This window comes from Macaca nemestrina, chromosome 8 (genome assembly GCF_043159975.1).
Source record: "Macaca nemestrina isolate mMacNem1 chromosome 8, mMacNem.hap1, whole genome shotgun sequence".
NCBI lineage: Eukaryota > Metazoa > Chordata > Mammalia > Primates > Cercopithecidae > Macaca > Macaca nemestrina.
The window spans coordinates 96060692-96086898 of record NC_092132.1 but is presented as its reverse complement, the minus strand read 5'-3'; the positions used below and the strand labels follow the sequence as shown (position 1 = coordinate 96086898).

Sequence of the window (26207 nt, the reverse complement as noted above, 5' to 3'; positions counted from 1 at the left end):
ATTTTCCAAAATAAGTATACATTGCTAAATATTTCTGAAAGAGGAAAGAAAGCATATTTGAAAACATTTCTAGAAGAAAAGCTGTTGACTGAAAAGGAAAAGGACAATACCATGATTGAAAAAGGTAAGATATAATTATCATTTTCCATATAAAACTCTTCTTTACATATGTAAACCAGCAGCAGGCCAACTTTAATTGGAAATGATTCAGCTGAATATATCATTTATATAAGAAGGGTAGGGCTAATGAACCCAGTGTGATTTTAACCATTTGTTACTAAGTGTCCCAAAAAGTCAGTTCTGAGAGGTAAGAGCTTAAAGTAAATGTATCCAGTTACTCTTAACTGAAAATGTAACAGTTTAAACTCTGAATAAGTATGAGTTACTTGTTTTCGGGTTTTTGTTAAATGGCTGTATTAGTTATTTGTTCGTTCTAGTTCCCTGTCACAATACTGGACAGTTTTGACATTTTGATCTACAATTCATATTTTTTCTTACAGGTAAAACACATCTTTCTTTTTTAAAGTAGGCATTTTTGTACGTTGTGCTTAGTTTAACATAGCAATCATAGCAAAGTGGGTGTAAGCATGAGACTGAATCACATCTTCGATATACCACTGTCAGCACATACACCTGAACAGTGGGATACCAAAGATATGATTCAATCTCAGGAGTGAACACAATAAAAATTCTTACAAATGCCATTATTTTACAAATAGATGCACACAATTTAAAGCTTTTGATTAAAGTTTATATTATTAATATTTATTTGATTAAAGTTTATATTTATTTGATTAAAGTTTATATTATTAAGTATTAATAAAGAAAAATTCAAAATAATACTTTATATGTATAAAATATATAAAGAGCTAATATATTATGTATAATATATAAATGTGAAAATGAATATAAGTATTTTTTCTATTTTGTTTTTATGTGAAAATCCTATGTGATTTTTCAAACCAAGTAACACTTTCATGAAATGTAAATACATCTTGTATAGTTTTTCATTGAGCTGCTCTTGATATCATGCCAGTTAATTAAGAAGTCTAAAATAACTGTAGCAATATTAAGAAAATTGCCATACATTTAATCAGGTTTGACACTTTCATTATAGGTAAGAAGTTGCTTTTAAAGTAATGCTAAGATCTTTTGCAGCCAAATGAGTGAATACATTATAAGTTGAATAACTCAAGTCAGTTCCCAGAGAAAAGAAATTTAAGAATGCTATATTTTGAGAATAAAAGTCAAATCTGGCAAATCCTGAGTGTGTGCATTGCTGATGCGAGCCTAAAAGTGATATCTTTTATTCTCCTGGGTCCCACTTTTCATCTGGTATAAGCTTGGGAGCAATGTGTTCTCCAGTTTTAGACGTTTATGTCCTCTGTGGTCTTGTTTCTGTTTCTGAATATACGATTAAGGAAAAACTCAGATGTGTTCTTATGAGTCTCCCAAAAGGTCTATAACATGTTATCACTGTAATTGGTTGTCAACATTGATTAATTTTAATAATTCAAGCACCTCCCAGTTTCTTACAGTTCAAATCCTAACTTCATTATCACCATTAATTATTTTAGTTATCTGCTAGCTGACAAAGTAGTCAAATATTCTATGTTCCAAAGACACTCTGCATAACACATAAGAAATAAAATATTATTTAATCTACTAATTAATTATACTATTTACTGCCTGAATTATAAAAATATACTATGTAATAGAAAAAAGAGAAGAAAAACACAGTATCTTGATAGACACAGAAAATCATTTGACAAAATCCAATACTCTTTAATAATAAAAAGTCAACAAATTAGAAATGAAAGCTAAATGTCATTAAAGTCATATGTGATAATCCCATAGCTAACTTTATACTTAATGGTGAGAGACTTAATTCTTCCTCTCCAAGATCAGGAAGAAGATAAGGAAGTCCACTCTTATCACTTCTATTTAGCATTGTAATGGACAGTTTAGTGAAAGCAATTAGACAAGAAAATGAAATAAAAGGCCTCCAGATTCAGAAGAAAGAAAAGTATCTGTTTTCAGATAGTATGATCTTATATATAGAAAATTCTAAGGAATACACACAAACATATGCAAACTATTTGAATTAATAAGTTCAGCAAGGTTGCAGGATACGAGATCAATATGCGAAAATTAATTGTATTTATATACACTAGCAATACACTATATGAAAATAAAATTAAGGAAATACTTCCTTTTACAATAGCAACAAATTGAATAAAATACTTAAAATAAGTGTAACCAAAGGGCAAGATTTTTGCACAAAAACTAAAAAGTTATTGAATTATGTTAAAGGTTATTTAAGCAAGTAAAAACATGTCTCATGTTTATAGATTAGAAAAATTAAGATTATTAAAATGCCCTCCTCAAACTAATCTACAGATTAAACACAACTGCTCTCAATAGCTCAGCTGCTTTTTTTCTAGAAATTGACAATCTGATCCTAAACCAATTTAGAAATGCAAAGGATGTTGAATACCAAAATCAGTCTTGAAAAATTGACACTCTCACTTCTTGATTTTAAAATTTAATGCACATCTAGAATAATCAAGACAGTGTGGTACTGGCATAAAGAAAGGATGGAAGATAATAGAGAATCCAGAAATAAACTCTTCTGTTTATTTTAAATTCATTTTCAGCCAAAATAATTCAATGGGGAAAGAAAAATTATTTAAATAAATGGTTCTGAGATAATATTAATATGAAAATAAATGAAGTTGAATGTTTATATCATATACAAAATTATTTTTAAAATATTGATAAATCTAAATGTAATAGCGATTAAATGTAAGAACCCTTAAAAGTAAACATAGTAGTAAATCTTTATGACCATTGCTTAGTCAGTCATTTCTTAGATTTGACACAAAAAGCACTCACAACAAAATAAAAGCCAGTAAACTGTACTAAATCAGAATCTTGAATGTCATAATATACACGACACCATCAAAAGAAGTGAAAAAAAGCAGAATAGGAGAAATATTTACAAATTTGTATCTGTTAAGTTTACAACACAGAATGTACAAATCATTTGTATAACTCAATGATGAAAAGATAACCCAGTTTAAAATGGGCAGTGGATTTGAGTAGACATCTCTCCATAGAATATATACAAATGGACAATAAGATACTCAACATTACTTGACTTTGGATAAACAGAAATAAAACCTACAATATAGTATCACTTCACAGCCATTAGGATAGGTGTATTAAACATGATAGATGATAGAGAGAGAGAGAGAGAGAGAGAGAGAGAGAGAGAGAGAGAGAGAGAGAGAGAAATTAGAATAATCATACATTGCTGGCCAGACTAATAAAATCATGAAGCCACTTTTGTACTATACTTTTGGGGTTCCACAAAATATTGAACATTAGATACCATATGATTCAGCAATTCCACTTTTTGGTATCTATGCAAAAATACTTTAAAAATTCTAATACACACACACACACACACACACAAAATTTACACAAATACTTTTAGCAATGTTATCCACGATACCCAAAAGTTGGAAACAACCCAAATGGCCATGAACAAATGAATGGCTGAAGAAAATATTATATATACTTACTAGAATATTATATGACAATACAAAGGAATGTAACACTGAAACATGCTACAAGGATGAATCAGGAAATCATTATGCTAAGTGAAATAATCTTAGATATTTTACATAATGCCTAGATATTTTAAGCAAGGACTGGAAGGATAACATCTCAAAATGTTAAAGGAATGTAAAAATGAATTTATTTAAACAAACAAGTGGCCTTTGAGGAGTTGAGGAAAATAGAAAAAACACATTGGAGACTAAGAAAATATCTCTCTGATTTTGAGAGAGGAAAGGGATTGATAAAAAATATTATTGTTGTTGATTGTGATCAAAACTCCTGAATAAATGTCAGCGGTGCTGGGGGGAAATGATGAATTCAGGTAAAGAAATGCTCAGGATGTGTTTAAGGAGCATCTAGGTGTAGATGCACATTATGCTGCTGACTGTGTGATTCTGGGGTGCAGGCAAAGGCATTTACTTGGGCATTTGATTGGAAATTGTCCTCATGTGGATGATATCTGAAGAAGTATGAAATCATCCTCACATGAATGGGATCTGATGCTATAGTAGTAGGGAAGGCCCCAGATAAATCAAGCAAAAAACACATGAGGGCTGAAGAGAGAAACCTGAAAAAAAGTCTACTTTAAGGATATAGGTAAAAAAGAATATACAAAGGAGTTTGGGCATGGTAGTCATAGAGGCAGGAGGAGTAACAAGAAATGTCACAGAGTTCTAGAAATGTCCAGGAGAAAAGAGCGTTCCAGGAAGAAGTGGTCCAGAGTCAAAGTGGGCCAGGCATGGGGGTTCATGTCTGTAATTCCAAGATTTTGGGAGGCCAACATGGGAGGTTCACTTGAGCCCCAGAGTTCGAGACCAGCCTGGGCAACATGGCACAACCTCATCTCTACAAAAATTACAATATTAGCCAAGCATGGTGACACATATCCATAGTCCCAGCTACTGGAGAGGCTGAGGTGGGAGGATCACTTGACCCAGGAAGCAGAGGTTACAGGGAGCTATGATCACAACTGCACTCCAGCTTGGATAACAGTGCCAGAACCTGTCTCAGAAAAAAAAAAAAAAGAAAAGAAAAGAAAAAAAAAAGAGTCAAAGGGCCACACATACAAGAGAGTACATAACCTAAGAACTGAATGTTGATTTGAAAACAAATGGAATTATTTTCCTATGGCTACAGTAAATGAGTCTGTGTGTAGAGGTTTGCAGTGAAACATGAAGGGCAGCAAGTGTGTGCAACACTGCTTTTAAATTTGGAGTCTGGGGAACACTGTGGGTGGGGGCATCCTGCAACTTTGACAGTGGGTTCAAGAGGTCCAAGCTAGTTTAACAAAAATTGAATGTTATTATTTGCCTTTTTTACATTCATTCTCTGACAAGTGCACGGGAGAGTTTTCTAGAGTCTCCATAAAGCATGTTGATGTTATTGTAGTGACGGCTAATGGAATGTGTGCTTGGGTATTCTTGTATTTCCTTGAATTTTGTAAGATAGTTTTTTAAACAAATACATCAATATTTGGAAGATCTGCATAAATTAGGATACCAGTATTTTCTCAATGACCAGTATATTTCAAAATCATGCATTGGTAAAAGAGCCATTTATAACTCATGATACCCCAAAGAATTGAAATGAAGCAGGGTAGGAAATGTTCTTCAATTATGAATTAAGTCTACACTTAAACTTTGAGAAACTACAACTTTTCAAGTTTAATGTAGTATCAATGAAAAACAATCAACAATTATCCAAATTGGTTATTAAAATACTCTTCTTCTCTCAACTGCATATCAGTGTAGTCCTTATTTTCACTGCTCCGGCCAGAACAACATCCTGCAAAAGGTTGGATGTGGAAGCACACATCAGAATCTAGTTGTCTAGTTGTGTACTAGTAAGCCTGACATGATAGAAATTTGCAAGAATGTTAAACAGTGCTACTCTCCACTAATCTTTGGAGGAATCATTATGGTTTATTTCAAAAATACCTTATGCATGTTAACATGTAAATTACTTATAGTAATTTACATTAGTGAATTATATAGTGAAAATATAGTGAATATCAACCCCTGTAATTCATGTACATAAAATCTTTTGGTGTATTAATTCTAATGTGTGTAAAGGTGTCACAAGAGCAAAAGGTGTAAGAACCACTGATTTAGACCACCTACACTTTCAAGAGTTTAGTAATGAAAATGGAAGAGAAAATCAGAGTGATAACAGGTAGGGATAACTGGTAGTGATGCAAGATTTTTCACTCCGTAGCTCAGCTAGGTTCAGGTTCTTGTCTCATGACCAGGAAAAATTAGGTGTGTGGACACCAGAGTGAGTGGTGTGGAATTTTTTAAGCAAAAGGAAAGCTCTCAGCAAAGAGACGAGTCCTGAAAGCAGATTGTTGGTTGCCCCTCACAGTTGAATACAAGTGCATATGTAAATATAAGCTGATGAGGTTGGGTTCCCTATTTGTATGAGGAATGAATTCTTGGTGGCTCCCCCCACTTTCCCCAGTGTGCATGCAGGCCCTTAGTCCTCTGCAGGCATGTTTAGGCAAACCCCCTTTGCAAGTGCATTATCTGCACAAAACATCTGATGTAAACACTTATGGGGCAGGTCGGAGGTTCTCCGGAGACCCTTCCCTTACTGTCTGCCTAAAGCAAGCTGGCTAACTCCTTCACTAGGGATATAAACTTCTTCAAAAGAATATTTATTTTTGTCATTAAAGGTAGGACAGCTTAATTATACTTGAATACCCATGGGATGGAGCAAGTAGAGAAGAAGGAGCTAAAAATATAATAAGAGAGGAAGAAAACAATACATGACACTTCAAGCTCCTCTAAAATTTTATTATCCTGGGCATACCTGGCATCCACACCCTCATGTGGTTTCTCAAATCATGTTCCAGTGAAAGGAACCAGAATTCTAACTGGTTCAACTCAGGTTGGCTGGGAAAAATGCAAGAGTCCAGGGCACCTTGTGGCAACAGAAAAATAAGGAAGCACTCATAAAAGGATGGGATGTTAGATACAAGAACCAGCCTGATAGTACTCCCAGTGGCCAAACCTGGAACAATTTGGACCATAAAATAAATAACGGTAATACTAGATTAAAACCCACAGAGTACATACATATTCAGGAGTCCATACTGATTTAAATAAGTGATTGAATAAATAAATAAATAATTGAGGGAAAAGGGACATTTTTCCTTTTTAAAAGCATTCTATTTAATAAATGTGAAGAATGAGAGAAATTAAAATTACCATCTCAGGCAGAGTCTCAGAATATCTGCCCCCAAAATATGATTAATTACAGAGTGAAAATATTTACTGTACAGTTGAAGAGCTCAGCAGACACTTCCTTGTCTATGTCAGCAAGGGTGCATTGTTGGTATTGTGGATTATGGCTCTGATGTGGTGATCATGTACATCATCTGCTGGTGATATTCTTCCTAGTAATGTTGAACCTGAACTTAGTCATGAGAAAATAGCAGACAAACCTATATCGAGGGACATTGTATGAACTAATTAAACACGACTATTTAGAAGCGTCAGTCATGGAAAACAACATGGTGAGCAGACTGCCCCTCCCCTACATGCATGCCCTAAGCCCTGGACCCAGCAGATGTGAACTTACTTAGCAACAGGGACTTGGCAGATGTGAAGCTTTGAGGTTGCCAGCCTTACAGTGGAGAGGTTTTTCTGGATTCGCGAGCTATAACCAGTTTAGTCACATGGATGTTTAAAAGGTCAGAGCTTTGTGCACCTGTTAGAAAGCTGCTGCAAGTGCAGGACGTAATGTTAGAGAGACTCTAAGTGTGAGGAGGATTTGATGCACTGTTGATGACTCTGAGATGAGAGGCTATGTGCCAGGACCAGAGAGAGACCACCAAGAGTTTAGGAGACCACCCTGACTCACAGCCAGCAGGGAAACTGGCCTCAGTCCTACAACCACAAAGAATAAAATTCCAGACACCACCTAAATGAGCTTGAGGCTGACTCTTCCCAGAACCTTTCAGTAAGAGCTGAGCTTGATTTTCACTGGTAAAACCCAAGCAGAAGAATCAGTGGAGTCAACTGACCTACAGAACTGTAGGAAAATAAATTTGTGTTTTTAAGGTGTTAAGTTTATTAAAAGTTCTAATAGCAGTAACAGAATATGAATGCAGACCAGGGAAGACTGAAGAACTGTCACAGAATGGGAGAGACTGAGGAGACTTGACGACCACATGCAAGGTAGGGTCCTATGCCAGAAAAGAGCATCAGCGGGGAGAACAGCAGAATCCAGACGAAGTCTGTAGTTTGGCTGATAGTGTTATACCAACAGTGAGTTCTTAGTTTTGACAAATACATCATGGTTATGAAAAATGTTAACAATAAAGAAAGCTGTGAAGCATTCACAAGCATTCCCTGCACTAGTTTCAACATTTCTGTAAGCCTAAAATTGTTTAAAAGTAAAATGCTAAAAAAGTCTATTATTCCAAGTTTTAGCTTTCCTGAAAACATCCATGACCCCTGAGAGCCTTCCCACTTCTGAACTCCTTATATTTTCATTCTTAGATTCTGCGTTCATTGAAATAACTTATTACATAAAGCACTTTAAGATGAATAGTGCAGAGGTTCTCATACAATTTCTCCTTTTAGTGAAATGATGTTACTGTTTTCATAAAAACCTTTTGAAAAAAAGGTGTGTTAGTTTGAAGGCTGCTCCTAGTACCCTCCTCCTGGTATGCCCAGTCTTGCTCATAATGCAGGCTTCTACACAAATGGTTTTTATTCACATGTCAGATGGAGTCATTTGAGTAACAGATTTAAAATATCTGCACCTCTTTAAAGGGAGTTATGGATAAGAGTAGTAGATCTATTACATGTTTGTATAGCTTTTTATGACAAATAAAGGTAAATATTAGATCATTTTAAACAGTTAACCACAGATTGGGATCTCTCATTTGCAAGGCTTTCAATATCAGATTTTTTTATTCCAGAAGATCTGCTAAGATTTACTTACATTAATTAGTTAATATTTATTTAATATCATTTATTCAATGACTAATAGTTAACCCAACTTTTAAAAAGATCAAAGAGTATCACAGTACAAAGTTACTGATTACTTGAAGACAAAACATCTAAATCAGTAAAATATCTACATTGTGTAGTTGTTTTTAGGATTTTGATGGTTCTACCTTCCATGTTGTAAATTCTAATTCAAGTGTTGATCTGCTTAATTAAGGAGTAGTATCCAGCTGATCCTTGCCAGTCCATGGCTGAGGTCAGGTGACAACAGAGCACAGAGACTAGGCTCGGGGAATGTGAGGGTCCCAGGCACACAGGCAGGACTGCATCCAGGTACAGTCTTTAACCAGCACAGAACTGCTGAGCACCAAGGATCTGAAGGCAATGATAATATAGTCACTTTCTTTCAATGCTTTATAGCCCAGGGAGGAGACCTACAAGTGAGCAGATGATTACATTACAAAGTGACAAGTGTTGTGATAAGGATTTAATTAAGGCACTATGGCGGCACAGTGGGGACAGATGCCATCAAAGAAGTATCCGGAAAGAAGAGGAATCTGGACTGTATCAAAGGATGAACGTGGGCCATCCACGCAGAAAGGGAAAGAAGCATGTCCCAAGCATGCCTGAATAGGGAGAGCTGGGCCGCAGCCTCACTCTTGCTTGCCAAGAATCTTGCTTGCCATGGCAACAACACATGCCCAGGCTTAGCACAGAATGTGTGAAAACAGTCCTCCCCGCGGCCAGGTGCACCCCTGGAGTCATCTGGTCCCTGGAACCTTGGACGTTTACTCACCTACATTTGATACAAACATAAACAAGTTACAGAAATCAAGTTATACGAGGGACAATATAGATCAGTACATCTATTTCATGTGTCAGATGCAAGGAAAGGTCAGTGGATTCATAGATATCGACTCATCCTACACCCACACCGATGCATCCCGTGGAATTCCCAAATAAATAGGCTGGGCCTGTGAAAGTGAAAGTAGATACCTACTGGCTAAGAAGGTGAGGCAGACGTCCTAGATTGGGAGGCAGGTGGGAAAAAGATGCTTGGCAATGTGGCAGTTGTACCAGGCAGACAATTGCCTCCAAATAAAAGGTTTCTGGAGTTCAGGAGTTCAGGAGGAGTTCATTATCTACTGCTTTGGGGTGTTTTGTATCTACACAAAGTGATAAACTGAGTGGCTCAGTCATACTGCAAAAGGTCCAGTAGTGCTATCATAACCCGAGAGCAGGAGTGCTCAGGGACAGCAAAGAAGCCTCAGACGCTGGGGCACAGGCCCCTGACTCTGCACCTGTCCTGTGCTGTGCGCATAGGCTCCCCTTCCCACCACCCTTGTGCCCTGCTGGTGCCCAGCAGCAAAGCACTGCTGTGGAAAACCCCCAAACAGCTGGGCACAGTGGCCCATGCCTGTAATGACAACGCTTTGCGAGGCTGAGGCGGCTGGATCACCTGAGGTCAGGAGTTCGAGACCAGCCTGGCCAACATGGTGAAACCCAGTCTTTAACAAAAATACAAAACTTAGCCAGGCATGGTGGCAGATGCCTTTAATCCGTTACTCGGGAGGCTTAGGCAGGAGAATCGCTTGAACCCGGGAGGTGAAGGCTGCAGTGAGCAGAGATCATGCTAGCCTGGGCAACGAGCGAAACTTCATCAAAGGAGGGGAGGGGAGGGGAGGGAAGGGAAGACCCCCACACTAGGAAAACCTAGGGAAATGCAGAAAGGAATCCGGGTTCAAATCCAGCCTAGCTGCTAGTAAAGAACATGAAAACAAGTACTACCGAGATTTGTGATTACTCTGTGTAATCTGTGCTCATGTATCAGTGAATTTTGGGTTTTGCTAAGCATATTTGAAATCTGAATTGCACTTGAAATATTGTAATAAACCTTTTTTTAAAGTATAAAGACTAACTCCTACAAAAATTATCCTAATTTCATGCTTCTGAATTTTAAATGAATGGAATTTACAATAGTCAGATCAGTGAATAATTTGTCAATTCTATGATTTAAATGAAACATTAGCAAAGGAGGGGAATATTTAAATATTTCAAAGTCAGTACATCTCACACGTTTTATTCAAGGTGTCCTTATTTAACTATTTTAAATCTGAATTCTTAAGCAAACAAAAGCCAAAGGAGTGTTCACCAAAGTTTGGGTAACACCTTTTTGTTTGCCTAATATGTGAAAAGCCTTGTGCCAGGCAATGTGGTTGATTAAAATGTGATAATCATAAGTACAGTCTCAAGGACTTGAGAATATAATGAGGGAGATAAAATAATACTTATACTAAATCATGATTAAATAAGATACTTCTTGGCATGAGTATTGTAAGGAGGGGGAAAATGTTCATATTTGTCACCACAGAGTCATATAGCAGTGATAAAAAGAGAGTTTACAGAAGGCTTTAGAGACGTGGCACATAAGGTGAGCATTGATCTATGGGTAGAACTGGGGAAGGAGGAAGAGGAAAGGCATTCCAGAAAGGGAGAAGAGTTTGAAAACACATGGTGAGTTCCACAAATGTTGAATAGCCCAATGTGGCTAGCATATAAGATTAATAGAGAAATGAAAGAGGAGATAAAATGGGAAGGTGGAAAAGGTCACATTTCAGAAGAATGAATATCACCTTATGAAACAAAACTCACATTGGAAAGAATAAATCAGACCAGAAACATCGGACATCAGTAGCAACTTCTGTGTTCATCCATCGTTTTCCTCCAGCAATTCACTAGGAAGATATACAGTTGGAAGACAGGAATGCACAGACAGCAGGTTTTGGGAAAACACTAACACTAGATTTTGTAATTGGACAAAGATAAATTAAGGATAAACAAATAAGAAATAATATGCCTGAGGGCCCATATGTGTATTTATGTGAATACGCCTATGTACCCTTATGTGGATAGGCCTATGCACCCATAACCTCTTACCCTCCACATGTGATCCAAATTACTCCTGCCTCACTGTACTGGTACTCCAGGGATGGGCAGTAACAGTTCGATGGGAGTCTTTTTCTGAATTGATCTGAGTGTTTAAAGAGAAATAACCTCTTTTCAATAAAGTGGACTTCTAGTGTGTGAATGTGGGCCCTCAATACTCACTTTCTCCACCAAATTATAGTTCTGCATTATTTACTGAATACAGCTAAGAGGCAATCAGCATATATCTTTCTTCCTCACACCCCCGCCTCACACCTCTCCAACATTTCTGAGACACTGGGATAAGTTGGATTGAATCCAGGCCACCCCTGAAATGTTCCATTTTTTAATCATTACTTTAGGTTTTGGTATTTATATTTGCATCCAAGAGAGTTCTAAGTAGTACAAAGCAGCATCTTTTCACTCCAAATTTGTTTCCAGTCATTCGAAAATCTAAATTAATATCTGTATTGTGAAACAAATAAAAATAAATAGGAGCTTTGTTTTGGCCATGTTTTTATTTGCTAGTGTTGCTGCTTGCTTATATTTAGGAACGGATGATGATGTTCAAGTAACTTATTCACCAAAGCGATTTGATAGACCATTCAGAAATGCATAATAAAACATAAGAAAAATGAAAGGACATAAATAAATTATTATAGAAAAATTTGATGGTGGGTATTGATATGAAATCTGGGGCAAAGTTAGTGCAGAGAAATGTGAATACACAAAAAACTTGAATCATTTGCTAAAAATTTATCTCTAGCTTTGTGACACTCAAAACATGAATAAAGCAAAACTGTGTGATATTATAGTTCTAAACATTATATACAACAGTAATAACAACTTGGGAACTACTGTAAGTCTCTCTGAAGTTACATATGCACACATTTACTTGCCCTAATCTGTTTTATTTATTATTATTCAAAATGAAATTAGAGAATCTACTCTTTTGAATTTGACAGCTGGTTTTATTCAATGGAATGTAACCTATGAGTTATTAAAGAAGTAAATATTCCCCATTTTGAAAGGAAATTTCTAACAAAGAGATATAACCAAAGAGTAAATTGTGATTTCAAGTTGGCAAGACATGAAGATGTTTTTTAAAAACATCAAATATAATTTATTCATCCCAGGAGTAACTGACTAAAGCAGCAAATGCTAAAAAAGGGATTTGGTTTGTTTGTTTATGTGTCATTTATTTGTTTTTAAAAAGCAGGTTAGGGTAATGGGTGAAGGTCAGGCAGAAATGTAACAAGGAATAAAGTAATCAGATTAGGTATAATAATGCATAGTACAAAATGGACAAATAGTTTTTAATTAAAGCAGTACTACAATTCAATTTATTTAAAATATCTAAAATCAACTTTATTTAAATTTTTTATAACAGTAATGGCAATAGTAACAGTTGGCATTTAGTGGATTTTTGCTATGTTTTATAAACTTTTTTGCATAAAAAGGCCATGGATGAATACTCTAGGATACCTGGTTAATTCACGAGGAAAAGGAGGCTGAGAGTCTCACACTTAACGAAGGATAGAATGGTAGGTAGCACACAGGTGAGTCAGACTCCGGAGCCCCCTCCTCCCCGCCTCCTACACTGCCTCTGAAAGCTTGGATGGCTCATTCTCTCTAAGGCACGGAGCATTTTTAAATAAGAAAAAAAAAATGGACCATTTTATCATTGTAATTAAGGTTTACAAATCAAATTCAATTTTATATACTATGGCACAATTCCAAGGTTGCTGTGTCATCTACTAACCAGCACTATCATGTAATTACAGCTGCCCTTGCAGAAACAGCTCTTGGGAAGCAAGTCCTACAATCTTTGATTTAATTTCAATTTCTATTATGCTGTTATCATAATTTTAAATGAAAATACAAAAATAGCATTTGATGAAATTTGCTCACATAAAACTACTCTTGATTAAATGCCCATGTGAAAATTATGGATAGAACTGAAGGTAAAATATGCACATCATGTTTTTAAGAAGGACTCAATAGGAAATATTACATCAACCTATATTGCTCTGAATGAGGGTTATTAAGCATCAGAAATAGTCCCCATTTGAGGGGGGAGAGAAGATGTATTTCATCTGACATGATGCTGTGGTTTAAATACAGATTTAACTAAACAAGGTAGCATATGTATTTTTTCTTTCAGTTGTTATATTCTTCCAGGCATCCTTATTTGTCCTTATGTGCTTCAGTATACAATTTATGCATGAAGATCTGAAGGAAGAATTGTCTATGCTTGGAACTTCCTATTTTGGGGAAGACTTTTATTTCTTCTCTTCCTGTGGTAGGGAGAATTCCAGGATTGTACCTGAAATTCCTGCCTGTTGTATGCACTCCCTATATCATTCCTTCCCCTCCAGTGTGAGCAGGACTGGGAAAATGATAGGAAGTCACTCTCATGGTTACATCACTGATATGGTTTGTCTGTGTTCCCCCCTAAAGCTCACCTTGAATTGAATTGTAGTTCCCCTAATCCACACTGTGTCCTGGGGGGAACCTTTTGGGAAGTAATTAAATCATAGGGGTTGTTACCTCTATGCTGTTCTTGTGATAGTTAATGAGTTCTCATGAGATCTGATGGTTTTATAAGGGGCTTTTCCCCCTTTGCTTGGCACTTCTCTCTCCTCCTGCTATGTGAAGAAAGACTTGTTTGATTCCCCTTCCACCATGATTGTATGTTTCCTGAAGCTTCCTCAGCCATGCAGAAGTGTGAGTCAATTAAACTTCTTTTTTTTTTAATTTTTTTTTTTTTTTTTTTTTTGGAGACGGAGTCTCGCTCTGTGGCCCAGGCTGGACTGCAGTAGCATGATCTCGGCTCACTGCAAGCTCCACCACTGGGGTTCACACCATTCTCCTGCCTCAGCCTCCTGAGTAGCTGGGACTACAGGCGCCTGCCACCATGCCTGGCTAATTTTTTTTTTTTTTTTTTTTTTTTTTTAATTTTCAGTAGAGACGGGGTTTCACCATGTTAGCCAAGATACTCTCGATCTCCTGACCTCGTGATCCGCCCACCTCGGCCTCCCAAATTGCTGGGATTCCAGGCATGAGCTACCATGCCTGGCCTAAACTTCTTTATTTTATAAATTATCCAGTCTAGGATATTTCTTCATAGCAGCATGAGAACAGACTAATACAGTGATTTGGTACTTCAGAGAGTGGGGTACTGCTATAAAGACAACCGAACATGTGGAAGTAACTTTGGAACTGGGTAACAGGCAGAGATTGAAACAGTTTGGAGGGCTTAGAAGAAGACAGGAAAATATAGGAAAGTTTGGAACTTCCTAGAGACTTGGAGGGCTCAGAAGACAAGAAGATGTGCGAAAGTTTGTAATTTCCTAGAGACTTGTTGAATGGCTTTGACCAACATTCTGACAGTGATATGGACAATGAAGTCCAGGCTGAGGTGGTCTCTGATGGAGACTGGAACTTGTTGGGAACTGGAGTAAATGTCACTCTTGCTATGCTTTAGCAAAGAGACTGGCAGCATTTTGCCCCTGCCCTAGAGATCTGTGGAACTTTGAAATTGAGAGAGATGATTTAGGGTATCTGGTGGAAGAAATTTCTAAGTAGCAAAGTATTGAAGAGGAAGCAGGGCATAAAAGTCTGGAAAATCTGCACCCTGACAATGCAATAGAAAAGAAAAACTGAATTCAAGCCCACTGCAGAAATTTGCATAAGTAACAAGGAGCCAAATGTTAATCATCAAAACAATGAAGAAAATGCTTCCAGGCATGTCAGAGAACCTGCACAGCAGCCTCTCCTATCACAGCCCTGAAGGTCTAGGAGGGAAATATGATTTACTGGGCCTGGCCCAGGGCCCCCCTGCTCTATGCAGCCTCAGGACATGGTTCCCTGAGTCCCAGGTGCTTCAACTCCAGCTGTGGCTAAAAGGGACCAGGGTACAGCCTGGGCCATTGCTTCAGAGGGTACAAGCCCCCAGCCTTGGCAGCTTCCACATGGTACTGGTCCTGCAGCTACGCAGAAGACAAGAAGTGAGGTTTGGGAACCTCTGCCTCCATTTTAGAGGATGTATGGAAACGCCTGGACTTCCAGGCAGAGGTGTTCTGCAGGGGCAGAGCCCTCATGTAGAACCTCTGCTAGGGCAGTGCAGAAGGAAAATGTGGGTCGCAGCCCCACCACCCCACAGAGTCCCCACTGGGGCACTGCCTAGTGGAGCTGTGAGAAGACAGCCACTGTCCTCCAGACCCCAGAATGGTAGATACATTGACAACTTGCACTGTGCACCTGGAAATGCCACAGGCATTCAATGCCAGCCTCTGAAATCAGCCAGGAGAGGTCTGTAACCTGCAAAGCCACAGGGGTGGAGCTGCTCAAGGCTGTGAGAACCCACCTCTTGCATCATTGTCACCTGGCTGTAAGACAAGGAGTTATGGAGATCATTTTGGAACTTTAAGGTTTAATGACCACCCTATTGGATTGAAGACTTGCATGGGGCAGCACCTTTGCTGTGGCCAATTTCTCCCACTTGGAATGGGTGTATTTACCCAAGATCTGTACCCCCATTGTATGTTGGAACTAACTTGTGTTTGATTTTACCAGCTCATAGGAGGAAGGGACTTGCCTTGTCTCAGATGAGACTTTGGACTTGGACTTTTGAATTAATGCTGGAGTGAGTTAAGATCTTGGGGGACTGTTAAGGAGGCATGTTTTGAAATGTGAGGACATAGAATTTGGGAGGGGCCAGGGGCAGAATCATATAGTTTCACTGTGTTGCCATCCAAATCTCATCTTGAATTGCAGTTCCCATAATCTCCACTTGTTGTGGGAGGGACCTGGTGGGAGGTGATTGAATCATAGGGGCAGTTACTCCCATGCTGTTCTTGTGATAGTGAGTTCTGATGAAATCTGATGGTTTTATAAGGGGCATTATCCCTTTGCTCAGCACTTCTCTCTCCTGCCACCATGTGAAGAAGGACATGTTTGCTTCCTCTTCCACCATGATTGTAAGTTTCCTGAGGCCTCCCCAGCTGTGGGAAGTCAATTAAACCTCTTTCCTTTATAAATTACCCAGTCTCAGGTATTTCTTCATAGGGCCATGAGAATAGACTAATACAGTCACTTATTAGTTGACTTTGAGGTAGTCAAAAGGGACATTATCCAGGTGAGGCTGACCCAATCAGGTGAGTCCTTCTGAGATATTGAGCCCTCCCTAGAGCCAGAGACATGGTGTGTGAGGGAGTGACAGAGCGGTATCTGGTCCTGATGGAAGTTCCTGCCTGACAGCTAACAAGACCCTGGGACCTCTGCCCTACACACACAAGGACATCAATTCTGGCAGCAACCCGAGGGATCTTGGAAGTGAACCTTTCCCTAGTCACGGCTTCAGAAGAGAACACAGCCACCTGATATGTTGATTTCAACCTTGTGAGGCCCTGAGCAGAGCTCCCACCCCAGACCCCTCACCCACAGGAGCTGTGAGAGGGTAAATGCATGTTCTTTTAAGAGGCTAAGTGTGTGGTCATTTGTTATCCAGCAACAGAAAATGAATGTGATTCCATCCAAGTATTGCCTTCCTGACTTTATGGTACTCCTGATAATCTCATGTTCACAACTATGTTTTCCTTCTTAGGAAAAATGTAGACATTCATGAGCTGTATAGAGACATTCATAACTCTATAAGTCATCCAGCTCTGTTCTCATTTCTTGGATAAACACTGGCCACTTTGTCTTTCTATTATTTCTTGGTGGGAGACTAGCTTCCTTCAGCCTGTCTCTACAGCTGATTCATTCCTCAAGAGAAATTCTCTTTGGCTGGTTGTACTGTTTTACAGCTTTCTGTTGGAACCAATCGTATTATTTTCAATCACCCAACCTAGACTTGAGTTCACATGCTTGTATGCATAGATCCAAGGTTTTCACAATGTTTGTGGCTAGCATTTCTATACTTTACTACAATTCTACAGAGGCTTGTGCAAAAATGCTTATCTCTGGGCCAGGTGCAGTGGCTCATACCTGTAATTCTAGCACTCTGGGAGACTGATGTGAGAGGATAACTTGAAGCCAGGAGTTGAGACAAGCCTGGGCAACAAAGAAAGACCCCCATCTCTACAGAAAAATTTTTAAAATTACCCAGGTGTGGTGGCACACCTCTAGTCCCAGCTATTCATGAGGCTGAGGCAGGAGGATCACTTGGGCCCAGGAGGGCACTGCTGCAGGGAGCTATAATGTCACCACCACTGCATTCCAGCAGCCTGGGTGACAGGAGTGAGACCCTGTCAAAAAAAAAAAAAAAAAAAAAAATGAAAGGAACAGAAAGAAAGAAGGAAAGAAAAGAAAAAAGAATAAGAACAGAAAGCTTATCTGCGAATCAAAATTAGTAGCTGCTAATTTCTGGAGTGCAAGTTTTATTCTTCATGGGAACCCTTTGAAGTGGGTGTGAGTGTTCTCACTTTATACAAGATGAAACCGTAAGCAAGAGAGAGAAAGCTACTTGTTCAACAATACTCAAATAGGGAAAGGTAGAGTGTCCACTGGTTTCCAGATCTGGCTGATTTCAATACCTCTGTCTGTTCAATTTTCTAAATTGGCAGCATAGGTAAGGGTAAGAATGGAATGATAATTACATAATTTACCATCTAAGAAGGAAAAGAGCCTTTCATATTTTCAGGAATCTCAAGAATTTTTTTTTTTTTTTTTTAAGATTGAGCCTTACATTTTTTAAAATCTGAAACCACAAAATATTTAAAATAAAGATTTAGACTTTGGACAATGAACGTAGTTGTTAACTCCATTAAATATGGGGATTAAAAGCTGTTTTATATACAGAAGTTTTTTTGTCCTCATGCTCCTGAAACATATTGTCACGAAAGATCAGACTGAAAAAAAGGTTGTGGACTCACAAAAGGGCCATCCACATAAAAGTTTCCCAAAGTGCCCTTCAATATACTTGTTCTTGCATTCTTGCATTCAACTAACATCTAGTTCACACCTACTTTATTCCATGTACTCCTCCAAGTATTTGGTAGATACTAAAAATATTAATTGAATACAATTGACATTCAAAACATCCAACACAGAGATGTTGGTTTTTCTCTGTTTTCTAAGTTTACACTTTAGTTTCTGTCCTTGTGGTTGTTCCAAAGATTATTATGGTTTTAGTAATAATATAACAATTTCATATTATTTGCAACCAGAATTTTGATTTCCTCAGATGTATCCATCTGTGACCTATCTTCCCTTATTAAAAAAACAAAATGGTTTCCAACAAAATAGACACAGGACTAGATATTGTGATAACCAATGATATATTTTCTCATTGTTTAATTTTCATTCAGTCCCCTTAACTTGAAATACGTAAGTCCTAATACCTAGGTGCGTCAATGTCCTGATCGTCCTTTCAGTGGCTGCCTGAAAACAGATAAGGTGGAGTTCTTGTTTTCAAGTCCTAAGTCAGTGTGTTCCTGACGAGGTCACATCCAGCATTTCCCATTTGTAGGTACATTTCTAAGGATTATTTGAACTAGATGACAAGTACAATAAGGACTACAATGATCATAATTACAGTGACAAAATTCCACACTGTGTTTTTGTGTAATCTATGGTAATCAGTGTTACATATACTTGGAATTATTATTAAAATGGTGTGAAAGTATGAGATCCCTGTCCCTTCCATCTCAAAGGCTATTTTAACACTAAGTATATGTATTAGTCTGTTTTCATGCTACTGATAAAGACATACCCAAGATTGGGAAGAAAAAGAGGTTTAATTGGACTTACAGTTCCACATGGTTAGGGAGGCCCCAGAATCACAGCGGGAGGCAAAAGCCACATCTTACATGGTGGCGGCAAGGAAAAAATGAGGAAGATGCAAAAACAGAAACCCTTGATAAATCCATCAGATGCGATGATATTTACTTGCTACCACGATCACAGTATGGGGGAAACCGCCTGCATGATTCAAACTATCTCCCATCAGGTCCCTCTGACAACATGTGGCAATTATGCGAGTACAATTCAAGATGAGATTTGGGTGGGGACACAGAGCCAAACCATATCAGTATACTATTTGTTATTTTTTTTTTTATTTTAAAAATAAATATAGCCGGTCATGGTGGCTCACGCCTATAATCCCATCGCTTTGGGAGGCTGAGACAGGCAGATCACGAGGTCAGGAGATCAAGACCACCTGGCTAGCACGGTAAAATCTCGTCTCTACTAAAAATACAAAAAACTAGCCAGGCATGGTGGCAGGCACCTGCAGTCCCAGCTACTCAGGAGGCTGAGGCAGGAGAATGGTGTGAACCCGGGAGGTGGAGCTTGCAGTAAGCCGAGATCCCGCCACTGCACTCCAGCCTGGGTGACAGAGCGAGACTCCATCTCAAAATAAAATAAAATAAAATAAAATAAAATAAAATAAAATAAAATAATTTAAACATTTGAGTCTTCAACTGGAATGGCCTCTCAACCTTAAATGCTCTCATGGTATTACACAAATATTTACAATAAAATCTTCTGAAATCTAACGACTCTAATATTTGCTACTTCATCAGAATATTTTGTTTGGGGGAAAAAGTGTTTTTGAGTACTTATCATGTCCTAGGCCTATGTAAGTATCTTTCTATGTGTCATCAATCTAATTTAATTTAGCACTCACAATAGGATTATGAGTTGGGTATTTTATCAGCATTATTTTGTATTTTGTTGCCAAACTAGGCAATTGCTCATATTCTGTGCTTTGTACACAGTAGTTCCAGGAATTGATTAACTGATGTTTGACACTTAGGTAAAGATTTTCTTTTTCCCCCTCACTTATCTGACTGTATCAAAGAGTGGGTCATTTATGTTAGGTTAAGATGTGTGGATTTGGTGACAACAATGTTATGTGTACCACCATTCATTAAGGTTAACTTGAACATTGATCATCTGCTTCTAATTCAAAGTCTCTTCACTACATCATTGCTACCCTTAGCAGAAGAAATTATTAGGTCCAGGCTTGTGAATGTCACATGGAAATACACAGTAATTTGTTATAAATGTACGGCAAATGTATGTTTTGTTATATACTTCATGTTATGTCATGTCACTCTTTGGGTTGTGAGCACTGGCCTAACCTGGCAGCAACACACACATCGTTCTTCACAAGTGCTTGCTTGGGTTGTGACAGTGCCTGCCTTTGATATTATCCAAAACATGCTGGATTATTGAAAATAATCAGACTAATAGGTATATTCTTACTAGATCACAGAAGTTAGTATCTCAGACTTGAATCTGTGTTCTTTTAGCTTTGGTTGTAACTTATCTGTGAGAAAATGGAGTGAAAGAATATAAAGTGAAAACACGTTTTTCTCCATATTTTCTCAGTATAGATATTGTTATTCTAATCAGATTTTGTAAAGTCTACTTAACAAACAACTGGCAGCCTCAATTTTAGAAAATCATTGTCATACCAAATATGAAGTTTTGATTTTCTCTTGAAGCCAAAAATTTATAATTGGAGTATCAGAAATTGCTCAGAAGCTTTAGGAGAATTTCATTTTTGTCTGAGTAACCAGCTAATTTACTGATTAAGTGAGAATTGGAATAAAATTTAATTGAAATATTATCAGGAAAGTGACACAAAACAGAACAAAAGACAACAAAAGAACAAGTTTATGAATTCTGCAGGTTTCATTATCGTGTCTGCTCAATTTGACTTAATATGTCTTACTACTGACATGGTGATAATACCTTAGCTCTGGTTAAAATTAATCCCAATGAATATCAAGTGCAAGGATAAGTGAAGCATCATATATAAGAGCATAAGCCTATTTACAAGGATTGCAGATACTGAGCCAAATTCTCAAGTCCAAAGGTTCAAATGCCATCTTGTGCCATTTGCTGAAGAATCACAAATTCAAAAGAGAATTTTAAAACATGAGCTAGGTAGGTGAATAACCAGGCAACTGCCCAGAAACAGAATGCTAATTGTAATTAAGCATGCTCATAGCTTCGATTAAGTGACCCTCTACCTGGCTTTCAAACCTCCAGAGTCCTCCAACACTGTGTTGAGTCCCCAGCTTCAATTTTCCTGAACAAGCCTTAAATTACAGAGCTTTCCTGCTGAAACATCTTCAGGGGCCACACCCTGCACCAAAGTTTTCTATCAAATATATTCTATTTTCACATTCTTGTATTTGAGCCCTTCAAATTGCATGTTCTTCCCATGCCCTCCATTACAGAACATGCATAATAGACAAATTGGAAACTAGCTGTTACCAAAGGAGAGGAGAGCTCCAGAGGTGCGACTTCCTGGCGTTAACGTAAAAACTCCGTCGCCAGACGAGCCGCCTTCCTAATACCTATGGTTCAAAATCCACCACGTCCTGGAAGACCCGCCTAAAATTCTCTTTCCGTCAAGTGTTAAACTTTTCTAGCTTTGCTCACCGACGGTGACGGCTCCCGCAGCTCCAGCCTCACTTCCCTTCAGGTGTGCACTCTGCACCTGAGTCCTGGTGGGGTGGTTGTGGTGCACTTGCCTCATGTCCCCTAATGGATTAGAAGCTACTCAAAGGCTGCAACTGAGTCTTAGTCATCTTCGTGTCCCTCAAGAGTCCACCACTGTGCTGTACACATAGTAGGGCCTCAGAAACCTGTGAGAAAAAAAGTACATTGACTCCCTGTAACAATTTCTGCAATTCCTGATAATAAGCATTTTCACAGGATAGATATTTTCTATTCATTAAAGAAAAATACAATTTGGTTAGGCAGAAACGCATCTCAGGAAGGGCTATGGCTGCAATATTGTGCACAGCAGAGGAATAATCACCCCCGTTGGAAGACCTCTATAAAAACAGAGAATGTGTTCCTGGTGTGGCAGCTATTTATTTTTCTCCTATGTAGTATATTTTGAAAAATGCAGTAATAATCAGAAGCAGGCCACCCTGTTTCAGTTTTTGCCACTCTCCTGATTCCCTGTGCTTCCCTTTCCCCTCCCTCTGATAAGTTGTGTGAAAGGGCAGCCAGGGCCATAGTCAGATGCTGCAAAAGTGCGTTAATTATGCTGGCACAACAGCTGGACATCAGCAGTGATATAGTTCTGATAGCTACTGGAGACACATACCAGTGACATTCAGGGGAAACCACTTTGTTCTGTCAGACAGTGTTCATTGAAATATCAAATAAATAAGTCCCTATGCAATCAACATAATTTATTGGCATTTACAAAGTATATAACATACAATTACTCGTAAAGTTAATCAGGACATTAATCATTTCATACTGATAGTATTTATAATAACACCTACTAACTGTGATATATTTATTGAGCAATTCAAAGCATGGTACAAAAACCCTTTTTATTTTCTATGGAAGTGTACATTGCTGCTCTTACTATAAATAGGATACATGTATATAGCACCATCCACTACCTTTCCATTAGCTTAGTGAAAAAGACAGACTGTTACTGTTACGTACAAAATTATTACGTATGCATTATTTATCAGTTAGAAAGCACCACTTAAAATGCATTTGTTGCCTTGACATTATCAGTGGGTTGCCAAATTTATTACATGAACAGCAATAAACTGGTACATGGCCACAAAGTATAAATGACAAAGAGGGCTTCACTTCAGAGGCTGGTCTGCATGGTAGAGCAGCTCAGGGGGAAGGCAAATAAAGGTCAGAGAGAAGAAACAGGCTGGCAGGAGAGACGTCTCGGGGCTCAGGATCTGAAGGCCTCAGATTCTGCTGACCTCTGGATGACAGGCTAACAAAGAGGGGGTGAAAAACACCATTCTTGTCTGAAAAGATGCCTGCCTTTACATATTATTCCTTTTCTATGTGAAGAAGGGCAACTTTCTATTATAGCTCAGTTTTATGGCATTTTTTCTTTATGTTTCCTAATTTTGTTTACTCCTCTTTAATTTTCCCAAGTAGAAAAATGGTTTTCTTTTCTTTTCTTTTTTTTCCTTTAATGGTGACTGCTATTGTGAACGGTTAAACTCTAAACACACACTGAGCATATATTTGGACGTTAATTACACGCCTTCAATTCCCAAAGAACATTGTAGCAGAGTTGTAAGTTGACTTTTCAGTATTGCTGCAGTAGAGTAGAAGTTTTTTTTAAATAAAGTCAGTCATAAGTTTAAATTAAAATATAAATAGGAAGTGCCACAAACATCATCTTCACACTGTAAAATTTCCAAATGAGTAAGCAGAGGATAATAAAGGCATATATTTCTGTCCTATGAAGGCCGATATATTATTTCCCTTGAGCTTAGGCCAATGTCATTCACAGTGCTGAGAGAATTAAATATGGACTTCAATACTCCAGGCTCCAATGTCGAGATGTTTCAGGAAAAAAAGAGTAGATACCTCCCTATCTATCGAATAATATTAATGGAGGCAATTAAACTAATATGTACATCCAGAATGCTAATGTATTATTTAACTTTAGCAATGAGCACTCTCCTTGATATATGAAATGAAGCACCTGCTAAGCTTGATGAGAATGTTATTTTCCCATAGTCAAGCACTACGAGAAGACAACCATTGCTAATTGTGTCTCTGTAAGGAAAATGTATCAAACGTAAGCTTTTCAAGTCCTCAGATCAGTTTCCAACACAGCAAAGACAAATTAGATGTTTGTTTTGGTTTGTAAAAATGAATATTATAGTTATTGAGGTCATAATTTTAAAAACACATGTCTTTAAGCTTTTAGGTTCAGCTTATAAATCCTCTTATTCCAAATATGAATCTAGCAATTTTTAACAATTGCAATAATTGAATTCTTTATTTACAAGCTTAGTTATCATTTTAATTGCATTTGTAAAATGTATTTGATTTTATCTTTAAGTATACAAATTTCTGCCTGATAACATTTTCTTAGTTTTTTCATAAGTCTTACAATTTAATGAACTAATATCCTTATGTTTAGTAAAAGTCTATATTCTAAATTTGTTAAAGTCTGATTTCTTTTTCTAGTAGGCTATTTTTCTTAACACGTTCAAGAACACAAAATACAAAATTTTCACAGATTTCTAAATGCCTGCATATTAACACCATGACTTACAGTGTCTTGAACATTCTATTTAATATTCTAAATCTTCCTGAGACACAGTGGACCACTAACTTCATGGTTCATTGGGTGCATGAATCAGCAATTCTGGCTGAGTTGGGATCTGGAGCTGAAGCTGCCCAGGACAAACACTCTTACCACTCGGGCTGTGACACTAAAGTCTTCACTAGAGTCACCCTTCATAAGCTTCTTAGGATGTGGCTGGACCTGACTTGCCACTGAACTCCCGTCTCTCATGGCTACCTGCAAACACACAACATATTATACCACTACCACATTTGATCGGATTTTGTAATTCTTTGTTTCTTAAGTTACATAATACATTGTCTTAACATATTTAAATATTTTCTAGTGCTAAAGCCATTGGAACCTGACAGAATCATTTGTACGACTCCATGACATGTATGAATAATGAAATGATATGCTGCTGAATTCGGTATCTCTTATGACTTTATATGATCTTTTTATCACCACTTGGAATACCTACTGCCAAAAAAAAAAAAAAATGCCATGAGACTGATTATTAAATCCTAAATGACCTTTGTAAGAAATATGAATCATATTGAAGAAGTGTCATGCAGAATTCCTTTACCTTAGTATGCAGGTACCTGGTCCCAAGACTTTGTGGTCTCTCCTTGGCCGGACTAGTCCTACATTTTGGGACCACTTCTGCTCAGATTCCAGACACTGGTTTCTCCTGTTGCTGCACCTCTGATCTGGCTCCTGTTTACACTTCTAAGAGGCAGCTAGAGGAAGGTGCCTCCCACACAGGAACAAGCTGGAGAACCACCTATGCCTGAGTCATGTGGCTTTTCTCACGGTAAGACATTCAAAGTGGAAGACTCTACATAAAAACCTCCCAAACCAAATTGCGGTCCAAAGAAATGAATTAGAAAAAGAAAAATGATTAAGTCTATTTTTAGGTGTGATCTCTGCTTTCTGGCTAGAAACTCCAAGGCTGGGACATTGGCTCAGGTACATGACTGGAAGCCACTTTGTCCTTGTTTCACACAGGATTCTCTTTCCTAGAGAGTGACTATAATGGAAGGTAAGGAAACTATTGAAAGTCTACCAGAATTAGTTTTGCATAAGCACTCACATATCAGAATGCCGAGTTATTTAATTAAATTTGTTTATTTTTTTATTTATTTTTGAGACAGTGTCTCACTCTGACACCTAGGATACGGTGCAGTGGTATGATTACAGTTCACTGCAGCCTCGACCTCCCGGGACTCAGGTGATCCTCCCACCTCAGCCTCCTGAGTAGCTGGGACTACAGGTGTAGGCCACGATGACAGACTAATTTCAGTATTTTTTTGTAGAGATGTGGTTTTGCCATGTTGCCCAAGTTGGTCTTGAGCTCCTGGGCTCAAGTGACCCTGACCTGCCTACCTTGGCCTCCCAAAGTGCTGTGACTACAGGCATGCGCCAGCATGCCCGGACCCAAGTTATTTATTTTAAATGAGATGCAAAATAGTCATAGGAGCATGATTTCACTGGTCTATAAGACCAGATTATTTTTACATTGTAAATACATGTATTTTAATAGGCAATTTACACTCTGATAATGGACTTATCTGCATAGAATTACCAAAAAAATTTCATAAAAATTTTGCATGTTCAATCACAGCATAAACAGATAACAATATGAATAGCCTTGTAAAGGAGTA

At 37.9% G+C, this 26207-nt stretch overlaps 1 long non-coding RNA gene across 2 annotated transcripts in view; it reads right to left on the bottom strand.

Annotated features, from left to right (window-relative positions):
- LOC105495669 (uncharacterized) overlaps positions 1-25254 on the bottom strand; it is a 30841-nt gene extending 5587 nt beyond the window's left edge. The window contains exons 1-3 of one of the 2 annotated variants that reach the window (XR_003021322.2): positions 25130-25254; positions 24676-24780; positions 21906-22111 (exon numbers count right to left, since the gene is read on the bottom strand). This is a non-coding gene — a long non-coding RNA (uncharacterized lncRNA). Of the gene's footprint in view, positions 1-19976; positions 22112-24675; positions 24781-25129 lie in introns of those variants that run through there. The other variant, XR_011606524.1, reaches the window with a different exon arrangement.
- Positions 25255-26207: the final 953 nt, after the last annotated feature.